Raw genomic sequence first — 13782 nt, 5'->3', positions numbered from 1 at the left:
AACTTTCTTTCCTCCACTGGATTGTATTGTATTTGAGAATGGGTGTGTGTCCTAGGGAGGGGTGTGTGTGTGCATGTGTGTGTGTCCACATACACGCACACACACACATTTGCAGTCCCAGAGTTACACACTGAACACTCAAAAGAAAGCAGGGGCATGTCCACAGCTTCCACAGGAAGGAGCGCTTGAATAAGTTTACTGTACCATTGCTCATTCTAGACGGTCCTGCTGGAAGCCCTTCCCCTATAGTATGCTTCTGGGCTGGATAATTCAGAATTAGGAGAAAACACAGCTAGGGGTTATTATCATAAACTGTGGGGGAAGGGAAATCAGTCCTAGGGTGAAACCAGTCCCTAATGGTAGTGCATGAGATTTCACAAGAGCTGGATGACAGACTTGAACTGTGGAGGTTTGGAGAAGATGCTCCCGTACAAAGCCCTGACCTGAACCTTGAGTAAAGTGGGGAAATGGTGGAGCCCTATGAAGGCCTTAATTCTCAGAGATTTTTTCTTTAGAGTGTAGGAGAAGTCATATTTTCCACAGTTTTAAATTCTTTCCAGCATACCTTTTAATTCCTTTAATTTCCCTCACTCATTGTGTTAGTTGCCTAGGGCAGCCATAACAAGTACCACAAACTGGGTGGCTTCAAAAAATAGAAATTTATTCTCTCACAGTTCTGGAGGCTAGAACTCTGAGATCCAGGTATGGATATGGCCATGCTCTCTCTGAAGGCTCTAGGAGGGGAATCCTTCCTTGTCTTTTCCTAGCTTCTGGTGGTTGCCAGCAATCTTTGGAACTCCTCGACTTGTGGCTGCATCACTCCAGTCTCTGTCTCCATTGTCACATGGCCTTCTCCCTGTGTGTCCTTTGCTCTTATAAGGACACCAGTGATTGGATTTAGGGCTCATCCTAGCCTAATGTGACCTTGTCTTAATTAATTACATCTGCAAAAACTCTATTTCCAAATAAGATCCCATTCTGAGGTTCCTGGTAGACATGAATTTGGGGCAGGGGGGGAGACAGTATTCAACCTGCTACACTCAGGAAAATGTTCAGCTCAGTGTGGTGATGTTATGCAAGGAAGTAACAGAGAGAAGCAAGAGGGGAAGTGAGAGCCGCACCGCCCTCCTCACCCATATCCCACCAGGTATCAGATGGGACAGGAGTCCATGAGGCCCCTGGGCCACAACCAAAAGTGAAGTGAACAGGCGTGAGAGGAGGGGAGAGTGGCTGCAGCCGACGTCAGGAAGATGCCTCAGAGAGGCCCTAAGACAACCTTCCTCCCTTCCCCCACGCAAGGCTTTACCCACAAGCATAAGACAAGTTGCTGAAAGGGAAGTTGTGTGCCCTTCTTATTTTTCCATCTGTAGTCAAAAGTCACTGAAGCAGAACAGATAATGAGTAGTTTCAAACAATTCAGAACAGCTGAACGTAGAGGCTTTTGTGTGTGGTTTGGGTGCGGCTGCTGCTGAGTAGAGGTAACTGAGGGGTGGGCCTCCCTCTCAGGGAAAGTATATCAGATGTTTGGTTATAAATGGTCAGACAGCATCCTTAACAAGACAGGGGTATCGATCAGGAAATAATTGTTGGCTGGAAGCAGGGCAGTCTTTTCCATGAGTAATTAAGATGGTGTCACTTGATACCAGCTCCAGGGAGAATCACTCTTCCCTCCCGGTGTCATTAACCGGGTGTCATGGCAACAAGCTGGTCATGGGTTCTCCCTCTGGCGCTTTCTTTTATTAATGTGTCTGCTGTTCACAAGTTACAGCTTGCTCCTTCTGTTGTGTTTCTCCAAACACAAGTGACAAGGTGGAAAAAAAGGGAGGTAGATTTTATTACTTAGCACAGGCCTCAAGAAAAGCAAAAACAAATAAACCAACCATTGGTTAGCTATATTGAAAGGTAACCTCCTTCCCCCATACAGGTCCCTATACCCTCATAATTCATGGACCAGTAACATCAGCATCTCTCAGGGACTGTTAGAAATTCAGAGTCTCAGATCCCACCCCAGAATCAGAATTTGACCTTTGATCGCCCGGAGATTCATATTCATGTTATAGTTTAAGAAGCACTGCCAAATTTAACTTCCCTTCAAATAATAACACAGCCAGCAGCTGTGTACAAGGCATTTCTCTTTTGAAACATTTTTTTATTAGCCTTGGTGGCCTGATAAGATTTCACAGAAAAAGTGGAAAAGAGTCACTGTTTTTTGCAGTAAGAATAAGGCTTGCAATTTAGGCTAAATTTATCATAAGAAAATGTCTCCAGGCTGTGCCAGGTATTTTGTCCCCAGGCTTCTCTGGTACCTTGTCTAGATTAGGAGACCTGTCCCTCTGATTCTGAGCTCACCCAGTCAGCTCAGAGACTGCAATCTGTGAATCAGGAGCCATGTTCCAGAAGCACCAAATGGAGGAGGCTTTTGGAAACATTGCCAAAGAAAATGCCAAAAGCAAGCTTTGTCTCTTTTAGTCAGGACACAAGGTCATGCCGTTTCTTCCTATTCATCACAGCAATGAATTCATTGTCTAAACCTTGACATAAGTATCATTACGAAAATGTTTGGATAGCCGGAACACCACGTTTGAAGGACTTTCCTTCATTCCTGACATATGAAATACAACAAGCCAGATCTTACACGTAATGAAATGAAAAATGAGGAAATGACCCAGTACTTCCATTGAAAAGCAAATAATAAAAACAAACCCATTGAATTATCTATATATTTTTTCCCAGACTTCGGACTTTTTTATTTGGGAGGAGGGAGGATAGAACAGGATGAGGTGAGATGGGACCGTAAAACAGATAGTATTTTAAAAAATGATTGATAATTAGGAATGAGTCATCGTTGCCAAGAGTTAATATTTTTTAAGTTAATTAATTAATTTTATTTTTTGGTTGCATTGGGTCTTCGTTGCTGTGCGTGGGCTTTCTCTAGTTGCGGTGAGCGTGGGCTACTCTTCCTTGTGGTATGTGGGCTTCTCATTGCGGAGGCTTCTCTTGTTGTGGAGCATGGACTCTAGGTGTGCAGGCTTCAGTAGTTGTGGCACACAGGCTTCAGTAGTTGTGGCATATGGGCTCAGTAGTTGTGGCCTATGGGCTCTAGAGCACAGGCTCAGTAGTTGTGGCACATGGGCTTAGTTGCTCTGCAGCATGTGGGATCTTCCCGGACCAGTGCTTGAACCTGTGTCCCCTGCAGTGGCAGGCAGATTCTTAACCACTGCACCACCAGGGAAGTCCCACCAAGAATTAACCTTGACCAAGGAATGTGAATTTCTTTCTGTTATGGACGAGTAGCTGTATGACCTTGGGTAAGTGTCTTAACCTCTTTCCTCCTCAGTTTCTTAATTTGTAAAAAAAAGATAATAATACTGCCTACCTCTTTGGATTGTTGTCAGGTTAAATTAGATAATTGATGTAAACCATTTCACGATGGCCAGTAGTAGGTTATAAACACTGAATAAATATTAGATTTACTATTGTAGAAAGATGACGGCAATTCTAGAACTAAAAGAATGTGTTAGTGCAACAATTTGAGAATCAGTTAAATTAAAATCTACATAATAAAGAAATAAAATGAGGAATTGAAGTACTTTACCAGATTACTTAAGAAAAAACAAAACAAAACAAAATGACTACAACAGGAATTAGCAGATGAATCAGGCCCGAGAGAGTGACTTAGTCTGTTTTGGCTGCTACAACAAAAGTACCAGTGCTATAACAAAAGTACCATAGAGTGGGTGGCTTAGAAATAGCAAACGTTTATTTCTCACAGTTATATAGTCTGGGAAGTCTAAGATCAGGGCACCAGCAGACTCAGTGTCTGGTGAGGTCCCACTTACCAGATGTCCATCTTTTCTCTGTAACCTCACATGGCAGAAAGGGTAAGGGGCTTTCTTGGTCTTCTTTTATGAAGGCATTAATCCCAACCATCTCCCAAAGGCCTTACCTCAAAGTACCATCACACTGGGGATTCATTTCAACATATGAATTTGGGGACATCACAAACATTCAGTCTATAGCAGAGGGGTTACCCTGAATTACTACTTTGTTCACCTACATTCATCTAATTAATAGAAGTGATCAGTTATTCACAGCATCTTTATGAGATCACTTTTTGAAATAGTAATTTTCACAAGAACTATTTAAAAAATCTACAAAGTTGACATGATACTGTATATAGAAAACTCTAAAGACTCCACACAAAAACTACTAGAACTGATAAATGAATTCAGCAAGGTAGCAGGATACAAGATTAACATACAGAAATCAGTTGCATTTCTTTACACTAACAGTGAAATAGCAGAAAGGGAACATAAAAAAGCAATACCTTTTAAAATCGCACGAAAAAAAACAAACTTAGGAATAAACCTGACCAAGGAGGTGAAAGACTTATATGCTGAGAACTATAAAACATTAATAAGGGAAATTAAAGATGATTCAAAGAGATGGAAAGATATCCCATGCTCTTGGATTGGAAACATTAATATTGTTAAAATGGCAATAGTACCCAAAGCAATCCACAGATTTAATGCAATCCCTTTCAAATTACCCATGACATTTTTCATAGAACTAAAACAAATCATCTTAAAATTTATAGGGAACCATAAAAGACCCAGAACTGCCAAAGCAATCCTGAGGAAAAAGAACAAATCAGGAAGCATAACCCTCCCAGACTTCAGACAATACTACAAAGCTACAGTAATCAAAACAGTAGGGTATTGGCACAAAAACAGACATACGGATCAATGGAACAGGACAGAGAGCCCAGAAATAAACCCACACACCTATGGTCAATTAATCTTCAAAAAAGGAGGCAAGAATATACAATGGAGATAAAGACAGTCTCTTCAGCAAGTGGTGCTGAGAAAGTTGGACAGCTGCATGTAAATCAATGAAGTTAGAACACACCCTCACACCATACACAAAAATAAACTCAAAATGCCTTAAAGGCTTAAATATAAAACAAGATACCATAAATCTCCTAGAAAAGATCATAGGCAAAACATTCTCTTACATAAATCATACCAATGTTTTCTTAGGTCAGTCTCCCAAGGCAATAGAAATAAAAACAAACAAATGGGACCTAATTAAACTTACAAGTTTTTGCACAGCAAAGGAAACCATAAACAAAAGGAAAAGACAACCTATGGAATAGGAAAAGATATCTGCAAATGATGTGACCAACAAGGGCTTAATTTCCAAAATTTACAAATAGCTCATACAACTCAACAAGAAAAAAACAAACAATCCAGTCAAAAAATGGGCAGAAGGCCTAAACATACATTTCTCCAAAGAAGACATACAGATGGCTAATAGGCAAATGAAAAGATGCGCAACATTGCTAATTATTAGAGAAATGCAACTTAAAACTACAATGAGGTACCACCTCAAACTGGTCAGAATGGCCATCATTAAAAAGTCTGTAGACTTTTTAATGATAGCCATCATTAATAAAGTCTGTTAGTAAAGTCTGTTATTTGTAAATAACAAATGCTGGAGAGCGTGTGGAGAAAAGGGAACCCTTGTACACTGTTGGTGGGAATGTAAGTTGGTGCAGTCACTATGGGAAATGGTGTAGAGGTTCCTTATAAAAGTAGAAATAGAATTACCATATGATTCATCAATCCCACTCCTGGGCATATATCCAGACAAAACTATAATTCAGGGCTTCCCTGGTGGTGCAGTGGTTGAGGGGCCGCCTGCCGACGCAGGGGACACAGGTTCGTGCCCCGGTCCAGGAAGATCCCACATGCCGCGGAGTGGCTGGACCCGTGAGCCATGGCTGCTGAGCCTGTGCGTCCAGAGCTTATGCTCCGCAACGGGAAAGGCCACAACACTGAGAGGCCCGCGTACCACAAAAAAAACAAAAAAATACTATAATTCAAAAAAGATACATGCAGCCTTATGTTCAGAGCAGCACTATTCATAATAGCCAAGACATGGAAACAACCTAAAGTCTATCGACAGATAAATGGATAAAGAAGATGTGGTACATATATACAATGGAATACTACTCAGACATAAAAAAGAACAAAATAATGCCACTTGCAGCAACATGGATGCAATTAGAGATTATCATACTAAGTGAAGTAAGTCAGAAAGAGAAAGACAAATATGATGTGATATCATTTATATGTGGAATCTAAAATATGATGCAAATGAACCTATCTACAAAAGAAACAGACTCACGGACATAGAGAACCTACTTGTGGCTGCCAAGGGGGAGGGAGTTGGGGGAGGGGTGGAGTGGGAGGTTGGGGTTAGCAGATGTAAGCTTTTATGTATAGAATGGATAAACAACAAGGTCCTACTGTATAGCACAGAGAACTATTTTCAATACCCTATGATAAACCATAATGGAAAAGAGTATAAAAAAAAGAATGTGTGCATATATATAACTGAATCACTTTGCTGTACAGCAGAAGTTAACACAACATTGTAAATCAACTATACTTCAATTAAAAAATGATAGAAAATAACAAAAAAAATCTGCAAGGTATCTGAGAAACTTCATCATTTATAATGAGGAGAAACAAAGTGCCTACCTACCATCCAGTGGCCCTCTCAGACGTACACCAGTGTCTCCTATTCTGTCCTTCACACTTCTTAACTTCTTTCAGAGCTGATTTTCTCAGCTTGCCCAATCCTTTGAACCCATCCATTGAGCTTTATATTTTACTGTCTCTTCATTTTTAAAATTTATTATATTTTTAAAAAATGAATCTTCTGAGCTTTTTCCCCCCATAATGTTCTACTCTTGCCCTTTACACAGTTATATTCCAGATGTTTCTGCAGCCCTAGGTAGAGCACATTTTATCAGTGACATGAGGAAACACATTGTTCATCCATGCACAAGGGAGTGCTTTCCAATTAAAGATGTCACTTTGAAAGAGTTTTCCAAATTGGTTTCATTGAGAAAAAAATGAAGGAGGCTAAAATCCTTTCAGCTGAAATTTGACATTAGCTGCAAAACCTTTGTTAATCATGAAGGTTAAGCGATAACATTTAATTAGTGCTGGTTATAAATAGAATATTGCTTGGAATTTATGTAGTCAAAATCTTAAGTTTCTGTGTAACTGTTGGCTGTTCTTTCTACAGTTCCTCCTAAAAATGGGACAATGAAATCCAGGAGCCATTTTTATTTTGGACTTCCTTTTCAGACATAGTTTATTTGGGTGAGAGCTGGGTTTTATTTTGGCCCTTGCCACCTTCAACACCTGGTTCTCAGGTAAGTAGACCAAAGTGATGTGGGGAAGGTGCTAATGAATCTTCTGGCACCCACTCCTTTGCCCTTTTGTGCCCCTGTATATGAAGTCAGTGTGATTATGAGAGGACAATGTAAGAGAGAAGAGATATAAGCACCTCAGACCCTTCATTAGTAAACAGGGATTTAGCAATAACTTTGCTTACAGTCATTATGGCTGGATACAAGGGAAAGATTTTCAGGGAAAAAAAAAGTACTATTTAGAGAAAACCATAATTCGAAAACATACATGCACCCCAATGTTCATTGTAGCACTATTTATAATAGCCAAGACACGGAAGTAACCTAAGTGTCCATCTGGATAAAGAAGATATGGTATACACACACACACACATACATATGCAATGGAATACTACTCAGCCATAAAAAAGGAATGAAATAATGCCATTTGCAGCAACATGGATGGACCTAGAGATAATCATACTAAGTGAAGTAAGTCAGACAAAGACAAATATCATATGAGATCACTTATATGTGGAATCTAAAAAAAATTATGCAAATGAACTTATTTACAAAACAGAAACAGACTCACAGACTTAGAAAACAAACTTATGGTTACCAAAGGGGAAAGGTGAGGGGGAGGGATAAATTAGGAGGCTGGGATTAACAGATATGCACTACTATATATAAAATACATAATCAACAAGGACCTACTGTATAACACAGGGAACTCTACTCAATATTCTGTAATAACCTATATGGGAAAAGAATCTGAAAAAGAATAGATATATGTATATGTATAACTGGATAACTTTTCTGTAGACCTGAAACTAACACAACATTGTAAATCAACTATACTCCAATATAAAATAAAAATTTAAAAAAATAAAATAAATGAAAAAAAAGTAGTATTTAGTGTGTTAGGGCTCTCCAGAGAAACAGAACCAATAGGATGTTCCCCCTCCCTCAAGGGACCTCCATCTTTTTTCTCTTAAGAGCTTCAACTGACTGGATGAGGTAATCCATATTACAGAGGAGAATCTACTTTACTCAAAGTTTACTGATTTAAATGTTAATCTCATCTAAAAAATACCTTCACAGCCACATCCTGACAAACATTTAACCAAATACGTAACAGGGTACCATGGTCTAGCCAAGTTGACACATAAAATTAGCCATCACATTTAGCCATTCTGAGAATTGAAATTGGGATTGGGATTGATTTGTTATAATATCCTCAAATGCCCTAAAGTCACTTTGAATGGTGTGTTCAAAAGGAATAAGGACCCAAAAGTTTTCAATGTCACTGCTATGCTGGCAGAAACTCTCTGTGAAAGCAATGTTTCATACTTTATTCTAGTAACGGTCCCCAGCAGGGTGGTGCAATAGTAAAGTGGGCACGCTCTAATGTCAGATCACTGGAGTCTGCATCCTGGCTCTACTGCTTTCAGTAGATTTGACACGACTCACTTTTACTTCTCTCGGCTTCAGTTTCTCCCTCTATCTATAAAACGGAGATAGGTTTAAATGTCCTAACTCATGGGAAGTGTGTAGAACAGCGCAAGGAACATAGTAAGTGTTCAATAAATATTACCTTTTATTATTACTTGAATTAAGAATAAAGCCAAACATTTTCTTAACGTCTGCCCATCTTAGAGATAGGGTTTTTTTTGGTTTTGGTTTATTTGTTTTGTTTTTAAACGTGTAGCATTACAGAAAGTTATATCAGCCTCACCCCTTCCTACCTTTACCCAGAGGTTGGCATTTCAGTGTCCCTTAAGGGGCACTCAATGTAAGCAAGTTGCTTCTCACCAGCAAGTCCAGGAGCGGGAAGAATCGTAGAGGCTCTTGTTAATAAGCCTGGACACGATGGGTAGAAGACTGGCTTTCACTGGGCAGATGGCAAGGTGGTGCTATGATACTATGAAATTTGCAAATGGACCGCCACATTTCAATGAACTGATGAGTAAATACTGTAGCAGTAAGGCCATTTCAAGGAAAAAATATATATCAATAACAATTGGATGTTACAATAACAAACAGCTATTTTCTTTTTACAAATAAATTCTTTTCACTTAAAAGAACCGTCTCTTAGTTCCTTTAAGTAGTACTTCTTTACAGCATTTAAGATGAAATTATATTACCAAAGCCTTGACTAATAAACAACTTTTCCAGGAAAGGGACACACATATTTATAGCATCTGCCATGTACCTAGAATAGTGTTTGACACTTCATGGAAACTATCACATTAAAAAGGTAGGTGAGGGCTTCCCTGGTGGCGCGGTGGTTGAGAGTCCACCTGCTGATGCGGGGGACACGGGTTTGTGCCCCGGTCCGGGAGGGTCCCGTGTGCCGTGGAGCGGCTGGGCCCATGAGCCATGGCCGCTGAGCCTGCACGTCCGGAGCCTGTGCTCCGCAAGGGGAGAGGCCACAACAGTGAGAGGCCCGCATACCACAAAAAAAAAAAAAAAAAAAAAAGGTAGGTGCTCCTGTTTATACTTTGCATGTGAGAGAGGTGATGCTCAGAGAAGTGTGGGGACTTGCTCAAGGGCTCACAGATGGTTGGCGGCTGATAAATAAATTCAGCAAGGTAGCAGGATACAAAATTAAGATACAGAAATCGATTGCATTTCTTTACACCAACACTGAAATATCAGAAAGGGAATGTAAAATGTAAACAAAATGATACCTTTTAAAATCGTACCAAAGAATAAATAAATAAATAAAAACTTAGGAATAAACCTGACCAAAGAGGTGAAAGACTAACATGTTGAGAAATATAAAACATTAATAAAGGGAAATTAAAGATGACTCAAAGAAATGGAAAGATATTCCATGCTCTTGGATTGGAAATAGTAATATTGTTAAGATGGCCATACTACCCAAAGCAACTTACAGATTTAATGCGATCCCTATCAAATTACCCATGACATTTTTCACAGAACTAAAACAAATCATCTTAAAATTTATAGGGAATGATAAAAGACCCAGAACTGCCAAAGCAATCCTGAGGAAAAAGAACAAAGCAGGAGGCATAACCCTCCCAGATTTCAGACAATACTACAGTAATCAAAACTGTGTGGTATTGGCACAAAAACAGACATACAGACATATGGATAAATGGAACAGAATAGAGAGCCCAGAAATAAACCCACACACCTACAGTCAATTAATCTTCAACAAAGGAGGCAAGACTATACAATGGGAAAAAGACAGTCTCGCCAGCAAGTAGGTTGAGAATGCTGGACAGCCACACATAAATCAATGAAGTTAGAACACGCCCTCACATCACACACAAAAATAAATTCAAAAATGGCTTAAAGACTTAATAAGACATGACACCATAAAACTCCTAGAAGAGATCATAGGCAAACCATACTCTGACATAAATCATACCAGTGTTTTCTTAGGTCAGTCTCTCAAGGAAATAGAAATAAAAAACTAAATAAACAAATGGGACCTAATCAAGGGCTCACAGGTGGTTAGTGGCCGAATCAGAACTCAACCCTGTGTCTGGTTCCGAAGTCAGGCTTCCTCCCCCTCCAGTGTGACGCCTGTATTCATAGGACTAGATCTTGTCTCTAAAGCTGTATCTCTGGTCCCATCCATGCTCCACAGGCAAGAGTGTCTCCTGAGCTGGTCGCAGGCAAAACTGAGGAAGTGCCACAAAGTTTATCTTTGACAACAGCCAACTCCGTTGCAAGTTTTCTTTTTGCCTCCCCTGCAAACTCTCAGCAAGGTGGTGGGTTCATCGGTTCCTGGCTGGCCTTCCCAGCAGCCTCAATGCTACGTTCCTCTGGGTCTATCTTCTTCTCAGTACCTCATACTCTTGATTTCACCCACCACAGTCTCCTTTATTCAAAGCTCACCTACCAATGCTATGTCATGTAATAACAATTAGCGAAACCTTGTCCGGTCAAATTAATTACTGACTTGAAGTCACTTCGTTAACTAGTTACCTCTGTATGGTCTCAATGTTTTAATGCAATAAAGTACTCATGAATTACTTGCTTAATTAAAAATACATCTTAAAGAAAAAAAAGAACAAGGATTATGAGGGTGTGAATTTTGGTGCTATTTTCTGTCAAGTGGGTCTTTCACTGTCCCTCAAATCACACCACATAGGCAGCCATCTACTTTGCTTGGCTTGACTGGCTTGATCACCTCTGAATCATTAATAGCACAGGACACATTTTTTATACTTCAGAAAACTGGAGAGAGGAGGGGAGTTGGGAGGGGGGAGTCCATCTTCTTACTAGGAAACCCCAATATCTGATAACTGATCTAGTTACAAAAATCACTGTTCTGTCTAACTTATCCAGCTGTATGTCCTAGTATTGATATTAAGTCTTCTCCTTAAAGCACAAAACACTTCTCATTTTCCGTTTTTCAGCACAGAGGGATTGAGTACAGTTGTTACCAAGAGCAAAACCCAGAGTCCAATTTGAAGACCCCGATTTTCACAACATTTTCAAACCCTCTAATCAAGGCTTCTTTCTCTTATCCATATTTTCTCTCTTGCCTCTCTGCTTTTTCTTTCTCTGTACAGTTTGTCTTAACACATGAAGAAAATACTTTTAAACGCAAAGAGAAAAATGGATGGTAATCTATTACAAATGACCTCTTGAAACTGAGATCATTCAGTCTGCTTCTTTGAACATACAAAATTGTTTCTCTCTTCTGAAATACTCCACAGCACAGAGATGAGTGTATTCAGATATAATTTCATGTGATTACCCCATAAGAAGAGCTCGTATCCACAACTCTCTATCAGGTCTTGTTAAGCACATAAGTGAACTGCCTTCAAGTAGACCCTGTCCATCAAATCTCTATTTTTCTTTCATGAAGAGTCTACCTTGCAGGCAAACTCTGGTAATGTTGCCTCCCTATTAAAATAGCAAGAAAGGAAAGTTTGAAGTTGGGAGAGATCTGGAAGAATCTTTTTTTTTTAAATAAATTTATTTATTTTATTTATTTATTTTTGGCTGCATTGGGTCTTTGTTGCTGTGCGCGGGCTTTCTCTAGTTGTGGCGAGCAGGGGCTACTCTTCATTGTGGTGCATGGGCTTCTCATTGCGGCAGCTTCTCTTGTTGCGGAGCACGGGCCCTAGGTACGTGGGCCTCAGTAGTTGTGGCACATGGGCTCAGTAGTTGTGGCTCACGGGCTCTAGAGCGCAGGCTCAGTAGTTGCAGCGCACGGGCCCAGCTGCTCCGTGGCATGTGGGATCTTCCCAGACCAGGGCTCGAACCCGTATCCCCTGCATTGGCAGGCGGATTCTTAACCACTGTGCCACCAGGGAAGCCCTGGAAGAATCTTTGTCACAAAAATTTGTCCTATGTCAAATATATTTCCTAAGGAAAATAAAAACTACAAAGCAGGATCCAGGTTCCTTGCATCCTATGGCTCTGTCTCCTTGTATGAACTTGGAATCCTCTGTTAGAACCTCAGTATCTTACCAATAGATGGGGGAAGAGAAAGAAAGTACAGAGGATCATATGAGGGTTGGGCATCATTTCTACCCACATTCCTTCAGTCAAAATTCAGTCACAGAACCAAACCTAACTGTAAGAGAGGTTGGAAAATGTAGTCTAGCTGCATACTTAGGAGGTAGAAGTATAACTTGTGGTGAACAAAATGCATTTCTACCTTATTCTCTTAACTGAAAGCAGCAGTGCCAGGAAGAGTTGAAGAAGACATGTATTTTAGATACTGGGAGAAAGTCCAATATCATAGGCAGACCAGTGTATTCCACACATAATAGGCTGGAAGACAGCGGCAGAAGAGGCAGGCTTAGAGGAGATAGAAAAGTGTCCAGAGGATGGGATGGGCACAGTGACATAAAACCTATGAGCAAACATACTCAGAATTTCAGACAGGGAAACAGCAGGAATTTGGGAATTCAGTGATCAGTATAGAGCCAAGTCACTCATTTAGTATTTAGAAGATGTGGGGTTTGGAGTGGAGGATAAGATTAGGGTCAGATAAGAGCTAGGATGAAATAACCAAGAGCTAGGAATATTATAGAGATGGGGCCTGGGCACAAGGGTAGACAGTCAAGGCAGATCATTTGTGAAATGACTCCTTCGTAACCAGCATGGTAGACAAGAGCTGTTCAAATTCCTCCTGTCCGAGGTCAGCATTGGTCCTGGAGCAGTTCAGAGACTACAGATAGGGTCAGCTGGGAGGAGAGGCACATGGGAACCTGCTAAGCCCTGCCATGATCTACCCTCAAATGTTTTCAGTGACCTTACTCTGCTTCTGGGTCCCAGAAAACAACCCTAACTAATCCTATCTTCCTCACAATGTCCTGGGATGAAACAGGACAATTGAATCAGTACAAACCCTTCAGAGCATAAAGCAAGTGCCCCTCTCAGAGTAGGGAGGACCTGGGACAGCATATTGGCTTACAAGTGAGAAATAATAATAAAAGTGACAGCTGACATATACAAGACAGTTCTGGGGCTTTAAATACATTTAAACACTTAATCTTGCCAAAAATCTTTATAACTCCAATTTTACAGATTAAAAACTGAGCAATACAGACTTATGACTTGCTCAAGTAAGTGGCAGAGCTGGG

This window comes from Monodon monoceros, unplaced genomic scaffold (genome assembly GCF_005190385.1).
Source record: "Monodon monoceros isolate NGI ecotype Baffin Bay Population unplaced genomic scaffold, NGI_Narwhal_1 Super_Scaffold_12, whole genome shotgun sequence".
Classification (NCBI taxonomy): domain Eukaryota; kingdom Metazoa; phylum Chordata; class Mammalia; order Artiodactyla; family Monodontidae; genus Monodon; species Monodon monoceros.
The sequence above is the reverse complement of the archived record's forward strand: the minus strand, read 5'-3'. Positions refer to the sequence as shown.